This window comes from Narcine bancroftii, chromosome 4 (assembly GCF_036971445.1).
Source record: "Narcine bancroftii isolate sNarBan1 chromosome 4, sNarBan1.hap1, whole genome shotgun sequence".
Lineage (NCBI taxonomy): Eukaryota > Metazoa > Chordata > Chondrichthyes > Torpediniformes > Narcinidae > Narcine > Narcine bancroftii.
In genome coordinates, this window is record NC_091472.1 from 122666306 (window position 1) to 122674404 (window position 8099).

Here is an 8099-nt window from a genome sequence, read left to right on the forward strand (position 1 = left end):
GGGGTTCCACCTTACCTGCCCGACCAGCCTCGCTCTCCACTTGTACTCCGGGTATCCGCCGCTGGTCCGGTGGGAAGGTGCAGGGTGGCCGGCGCCCCCAATCGCCCGGCGGGGAGCCCCAATCTTCCCTCCGGCATCCCAACTCCATCTGCAGCTCCAAGAAACGCTGTGCCACTGGGGTTCCGGGCGCTGGGAAGCGGCCTCGGCTTCCCCTGACACCGGCCAGGCCACGCTCCGGTGGGGAGTGGGCGGGGGGACACGACAGTGTGTTTATAAAACCACCCACCACTACTTTTCAAGGACCAGGATTTTTCTCTCTCTCTCTCACACCCTGGGATACAGCGGTTACTGTGCATGCGCTATACTGGCGCAGCAGCCAGCGGGCCACCTCTAATACATTTTTGATATGATCTTGCGGGCCAAATATAATTATATCGCGGGCCAAATTTGGCCAGAGTTTGACATGACCCACTACTAGACACATATTCTCCTCTCTTCGCCATCCACAAGAACCACTCCCTCCATGACTTCCTTGTCCACTCCTCTCTTTACCAATCGCCCCCTTGGTACCTATCCCCATGACCCCCAAGCTCCACTTGTGCCCACACTCCTCCTCACCATGATTCAGAGCCCCAAGCATTCCTTTCAAGTGAAGCAACATTTCACTTGTGAATCTGCAGGTGCCATCTACTACATCTGGTGCTCCCATGTGGGCTCCCCTACATCGAAGAGACTTGGCGCAGACTGGGAGATCATTTTATTGAGCACCTCGCCTCTGCCCTCCACAATAAGGAAGATCTCCCAGTGGCCACCCATTTCAATTCCTCATCCTATTCTCTTGCTGACATGTCTGTCCATGGTTTCATGCACTGCCACAATGATTTTCCCCGCAAATTGGAGGAACAACATTCATGTCCATCTGGGCACCCTCCAACAGGATGGCATTAACGACGTCTTCTCTGCTTTTCATTTAACACCCCACCCCCCCCCCCAACTTCCACTTCTTCCCTGTCACATTTCCCCAGACCTGTTTCTCTCCCTTTTCCTTTTCTCTCCTTTCACAGAATCAAAAGGCACTTTCAGGTAGCCAAAATCCCCCGATGTAAAGCCACATATTAGACCCCTATGCGGATGTTGGGAGGCCACCTGAAAGAGCAGGAGGTGCCTGCGAGGGGCACTTTGTAATTCTCCTCCGGGAGGGATAATCGCCAGACCACTGAGGACCCCCCAGCACCTGAATGCAGCCACCTGAAAGCGGCTGCTAAGTGGATGACAACCAACTGGCTAGTCCCTGACAACACCCCTTCCCGCTGCCTCCCCGGCACGGGACGTCAGGGCAGGGGCAGCCGGCGCGGGCTGTCCCCACACTGATCCCACTTCCCCACTCTCAACTCACAGCCCCGTGTCGGTCCCCACACTGATCCACTGCTCTGCCCACGCCGACCGCCCCAGCGCTGACAACCCACGCCGGCCGCCCCACGGGGCTGTGGGGAGAGCATGGGGCAGTGGGATCAGTGTGGGGACCGACACGGGACTATGAGGAAAGAGCAGAGCAGTAGGATCAGTGTGGGGACTGACTCAGAGCGGGGCAGTGGGATCAGTGTGGGGACAGCCCGCCGCCCCAACCCTGACAGCCCGAAGGGATGGGAGCCGGAGTGTGTTCCGAGGCACCTCCCGTGAAGCTGTCCCTTTCAGGTGGCCAGTGCTGTGCTTTCAGTGCTGAATCCACTTCTGCAGGCGCATTCTTGGCAGAGAATGCACCTGAAAGCGGCTAAAATCAATTCTCACCTCCCATCTTACATATCCAATTAACACCTTTTGTTGGTGTGGGCTCCTCTCCCAGCCCTGCACTGTCTCTATTCTGACCTTTCCTGTTTTTTGCTTATACTTTGAAGAAGGGATCAGACCCAAAACATCAGCAATGTACCTTTATCTCCTATGGACGCTGCAAGACTGGCTGAGTTCCTCCAGCATTTCAGTCCGTTTTTACAATGTCTGCAGAACTTTGTGTTTCATTAAGGGACTCTGGAGTCGACCGATTCATTGATTCTTTTCTCATGGATGGAGCCTGGCCTTTTGATTGGTTCCAGCATTTCCTGATTTTGTCAGATTTCCAGCATCTGCAGGTTTTAAAATATATCGTGCCACTTAGTTCTCGAACCGTCATTCAGAGGCTTTGGGCTCTTGGGCGCCCAGCGCGTGATAGGTCAGGAGATGCGGACTGGTAGCACAAGGCTGGGCGGTTGTTTTTCCTCTCTCTGAGTTGGCAGGTCGACTCATGTTTTCAATTGTGAATAACAAATTGTGTGAACTAAATTGATGAATTATTAAACTTGATGTTTTAACCAAATAGTTAAACAATTAAACTCAGTGTTTGTACAAACCTACAAACAACTACAGGGGTGACCCCGATGATCCAAAAGGGTCTCTTCTGGAATGCAACATGCTGGAAGGAGACAATTCAGGACTACAGAATGCAGTTTCACTCAAACTGCCCAACTTAAGGACATCACAACTGCAAGTATGGTTTGAACAAGCCGAAGCCCAATTCCACATACGCCACTTAACTGCCGACAGTTATCAGTGCTCTGGACCAGGAAACTACTGGGAGCATCATCGAGTGAATTCCCCAACCACCAGCTAAAAACAAGTATGAAGGGTTCAAAATGATCCTCAAGCATTCATTCGGTCTCTCACATTGCGACAGGGCAGCAAAACTGTTGCACATGGATGGCCTAGGCGATCACAAACTATCCACGCTCATGCACGAAATGCTTGTCCTATGGGTGGACTCAGGACCTCCCTCCTCTTCGAACAGGTTTTCCTTGAGCAAATGCCTGAGGACATCCGCCTGCTCCTCTCCAATGACGATTTCACTGACCCCCAACAGCTGGCAGTCCGTGCTGACATACCATGGCAAGCCAAACAGCAGGGGGATGCAGCCATCAACCAGGTGGCGGATGTGCCTCACCAGGATATACTGACAGCCCCAGCCTCTACAGAAAGGGAATCAGCAATGTCAGCCTCGAACAGTGCCAGTAAGGACATGTGGCACGACTACTTCTACCAAAGATGGGGCTCCACGGCCCGCTGATACTGAGCACCCTGCACACATCTGGGAAATGCCTCAGCCGGCTGTTGGTAGTGGCTCCCTTGATCACCGCTGACAGCAGCAGCATCAAGACATATGGGGTCCACACGATCCCGCTCAACTTCAACTCCTGCCATTTCAAGTGGACCTTTATCATCAACCGCTGCTGGGTGCCAATTTCTTCTGGGCGCACTACCTACAGGTAGATTTGAAAGGACAACGTCTCGGCAATTCTAAGTCATTCAAATCGATTGCCTTGCACCATGCTGAATTGACTGCACTCCACCTCAGTTTGGTGAACTTCTCCAACAATGAGTATTGCAGGATCCTAGCTGACTTTCCAGACATCATAACTCCCTAGTTCACAACAGCCAGTCCCAAGCATGGGGTGCAACACCATATTTCTGCCACTACATGCAACCACGCACAGGCTTCTCCTGACAAGCTTCAACTGGCCAAAAATCAGTACCATAGGATGGAGGAAATGGGCATAGTTCACCACTCAAGCAGCCCATGGGCATCCCCGCTTCACATGCTTCCTGTGGGGTCTAGCGTCAGCTTAATGAGGTCACATAGCTGACCACTACCCTATCCCACACATCCAGGACTTCACAGCAAACCTGGGTGATGCCAAAGTATTTTCCAAAATCGACCAAATCTGCGGCTACCATCAGATTCCAATTCACCCAGACAACATCTCCAAGACGGCTACCATCACCCAATTCGGGCTCTGAGTTCCTGCGCATGCCTTTCAGCTTCAGAATGCTGCCCAAGCTTTCCAAAGTCTTATGGACACAGTACACCATGGGTTCAACTTCATGTTCATCTACCTTAACGACATCCTCATCGCCAGCTACTCTCTCCAGGAACACTGTGCACGCCTCTGACAGCTCTGCTAGAGGCTCGATGAGCATAGCCTGGCGATCAACCTTGCCGAGTGTCAGTTTAGCCTCACTTCCATCAACTTCCTCAGCCACCACATCAATCAGCACGGAGCAGTCTCTCTCCCATACAAGGTCGAGACCATTCACAAGTTTCCCAAACGCTCTACTGTGAAGGGACTCCAAGAGTTTGTTGGCATGGTCAATGTTTATCACCGATTTGTGCCAGGATAATGCAACTGGTTTTCAAGGTCCTGCCAACAAGCCAAAAGAGCTCATTTGGGTTGACGCGGTCACAACCATGTTCGACAATGCCAAGGAACCACTGGCAAAGGCAACAATGCTGGTACATCGATGAGCCAATGCCCTGACCACTCTCATGGTCGATGCATTTGGCTCAGCCATGGGTGGAGTGCTGGACCAACTGATCACTGGTAACTGGCAGCCCCTTGCCTTTCTGAGTTGTCACCTGAGAGTCCCCAAGCAGAAATACGGTGCTTTCGACTGGGAGCTCCTTGCTCTTTACCTCGCTATCCGGCATTTCCACTACGTTCTCAAGTGCAGGGATTTCACGCTTTCACGGACCACAATCCACTCACGTTTGCCTTTGCCAAAGAGTCTGATTCTTGGTCACTCCGACAGCAGCGCCAGCAGACCTACATCTCAGTATACACGACTCCCATCCAGCACATCGCAGGCAACCAGGTTGCAGATACATTAACCCGTATGGCCATCAATGCCATCCATGTTCTGGCCCCAGGCATCGACTACACAGCTGTGGCAGCCGCCCAGCGAGAGGATGAAGAGATGCTTGCCTACCGCACTGCCATCTTTAACCTAAAGTTAGAGGATGTAAGATTTGTGCCTGCTGACACCACACTCCTCTACGATGTGTCTACAGGACAGCCAAGACCCATCATCCCCGCTGCCTGGCAACACTGGATCTTTAACATGATTCATGGCCTAGCTCACCCTTCCATTTGGGCAACAAAAAAACTTACTGCAGCCAAGGTTATGTGGCATGGGTTGCGCAAACAGGTTGGCAATTGGGCCAGAGCGTGCATGCCCTGTCAAACCTCCAAGATTCAGCGACACATCAAGGCACTGCTACAGAACTTTTCCCCAACACACGACATTTCAACCACATCCACATCATGAGACCGCTGCCCCCATCCAGAATTGTCACCCACCTTTTCACCATTGTGAACAGATACACGAGATAGCCAGAGGCCATCCCACTCTCGGACAACTCCACTGTGACCTGTGTGTGTGCCCTCACCTCCCAATGGATAGCTAGCTTTGGCTTGCTGGCAGACATCTCCGACAGAGGTGTGCAGTTCACCTCTGGGCTATGGTCAGCACTGCCCCGGCTGCTTGGCACTAAACTGCACCGCATAAAGGCCTACCACTGCAAGCAAACGGCATAGTGGAATGCTTTCACTGGCACATGAAGGCATCCCTCAAGCCATGGGTCAATAGCCCAGACCGATTGGACGAATTGCCACGGGTCATGCTAGGCATACGCACTGCCACAAGGGGGACCTGGCAACTTCCTCAGCCAAGCTGGTGTGAGGCACCACACTTGCGGTCAGGGGATTTCATCCCAGCAGCACATGGACATCAAGAACCATCCACGACCATGCTGATGCGCCTCTGTGAGAAGGTGGGCCCACTTTCTCTAGTCCCAATGTCTCGACACATTCTCACAACCATGTACGTCCCACCTGACCTCCAGGATCGTCAGTATGTTTTCCTTTGCTGAGATTCCCACTTTGCAAAAGCCATACAAGGGGACCTTCAAAATGCTACAAAACGATGCTACGGTTTTCATCATTGACCTGAGTGGCAAACCCAAGACTGCCTCTGTGGACCATCTCAAGCTGGCACACTTGGACATTGACCAACCAATGGAGGTGGCACAAACCCACCGCAGAGAGCATTCACCATCACAACCAAACCCATCCTCAACTCGACAACCTAACTACCTTCAATACTCTGGTTCTGGAGTGGGAGGGGTGGGTCATGTGGAGATCACGCCACTTAGATCTTTCACCCTCATTCAGAGGTTTGGGCTCTTGCGGGAGTGGATGCCCAACATGTAACGGATTGGGAGACGCGGACTGGTAGCGCAAGGCTGGCCGTTGGCTTTTCCTCTCTCTGAGTTGGCAGGTCGACGCGAGTTTTCGACTGTGGATAACTACTTTGAACTGAGCTGCTGGATTATTAAACTTAATGTTTAAACCAAATTGTTAAACAATTAAACTCAATGTTTGTACAACCCACAAACAAATACAATATCTTATCTGCAATAAGTCTAAGCTTACTTCAGAGTGAAGTGCCCAGCAGATCAGACTAGTCTAATGGAAAATGGAAAAACTGAACCAAAATGACGATAGCAAATTCTGAGACAGGAAGATTGTACAGCTCAGAAATAAGTGCTTCATCTTGTCCATGCTGACCAAGCTGTCTACCCATGCACCTCTATAAATCTATTTTATATGTTGCAATTGGACCCACCTTTACCATTGGCAGCTTCATTCCATTTACCCATCACCTGTTGTGTAGCAGATCCTTTTTAAATCTTTACCCTCTCACTTAAATCTTAGATTACCCTGGAAAAAGAGACTATGACTATTTACCCTATCTATACCTCTCATACATTTTTTTCTCTCCCAGAATCACAGTGCAGCTTTCACGCAAACAGAGGAACTACTGACATGGTCTTTGCCCTCAGACAGCTCCAAGAAAAGTGCAGAGAACAAAACAAAGGACTCTTCATCACCTTTGTTGACCTCACCAAAGCCTTTGACACCATGAGCAGGAAAGGGCTTTGGCAAATACTAGAGCACCTCAGATGCCCCCCAAAGTTCCTCAACATGGTTATCCAACTGCACGAAAATCAACAAGGTCGGGTCAGATACAGCAATGAGCTCTCTGAACCCTTCTCCATTAACAATGGCGTGAAGCAAGGCTGCATTCTCGCACCAACCCTCTTTTCAAACTTCTTCAGCATGATGCTGAACCAAGCCATGAAAGAACTCAACAATGAAGACGCTGTTTACATCCGGTACCGCACGGATGGCAGTCTCTTCAATCTGAGGCGCCTGCAAGCTCACTCCAAGACACAAGAGCAACTTTTCCGTGAACTACTCTTTGCAGACGATGTCGCTTTAGTTGCCCATTCTGAGCCAGCTCTTCAGCGCTTGACGTCCTGTTTTGCGGAAACTGCCAAAATGTTTGGCCTGGAAGTCAGCCTGAAGAAAACTGAGGTCCTCCATCAGCCAGCCCCCTCATATCTCCATCGGGCACACAAAACTCAAAACGGTCAACCAGTTTACCTATCTCGGCTGCACCATTTCATCAGATGCAAGGATCAACAACGAGATAGGCAACAGACTCGCCAAGGCAAATAGCGCCTTTGGAAGACTACACGAAAGAGTCTGGAAAAACAACCAACTGAAAAACCTCACAAAGATTAGCGTATAAAGAGCCGTTGTCATACCCACACTCCTGTTCGTCTCCGAATCATGGGTCCTCTACCGGCATCACCTACGGCTCCTAGAACGCTTCCATCAGCATTGTCTCCGTTCCATCCTCAACATTCATTGGAGCGACTTCATCACCAACATCAAAGTACTCGAGATGGCAGAGGCCGACAGCATCGAATCCACGCTGCTGAAGATCCAACTGCGCTGGGTAGGTCACGTCTCCAGATGGAGGACCATTGCCTTCCCAAGATCGTGTTATATGGCGAGCTCTCCACTGGCCACCGAGACAGAGGTGCACCAAAGAAGAGGTACAAGGACTGCCTAAAGAAATCTCTTAGTGCCTGCCACATTGACCACCGCCAGTGGGCTGATCTCGCCTCAAACCGTGCATCTTGGCGCCTCACAGTTCGGCGGGCAGCAACCTCCTTTGAAGAAGACCGCAGAGCCCACCTCACTGACAAAAGACAAAGGAGGAAAAGCCCAACACCCAACCCCAACCCACCAATTTTCCCTTGCAACCGTGTCTGCCTGTCCCGCATCGGACTTGTCAGCCACAAACGAGCCTGCAGCTGACATGGACATTACCCCTCCATAAATCTTCGTCCGCGAAGCCAAGCCAAAGGATCCCTAATAATTTTA

At 51.1% G+C, this 8099-nt stretch overlaps 1 long non-coding RNA gene across 3 annotated transcripts in view; it reads right to left on the reverse strand.

Annotated features, from left to right (window-relative positions):
* Nucleotides 1-8099, reverse strand: part of LOC138761081 (uncharacterized) — a 104956-nt gene that overhangs the window by 93961 nt on the left and 2896 nt on the right. For 2 of the 3 annotated variants that reach the window (XR_011356102.1, XR_011356103.1), the window contains exon 2: nt 1928-2120. The exons of the other annotated variant lie outside the window; for it this stretch is intronic. This is a non-coding gene — a long non-coding RNA (uncharacterized lncRNA). The remainder of the gene's footprint in view (nt 1-1927; nt 2121-8099) is intronic. 3 annotated transcript variants of the gene reach the window in all.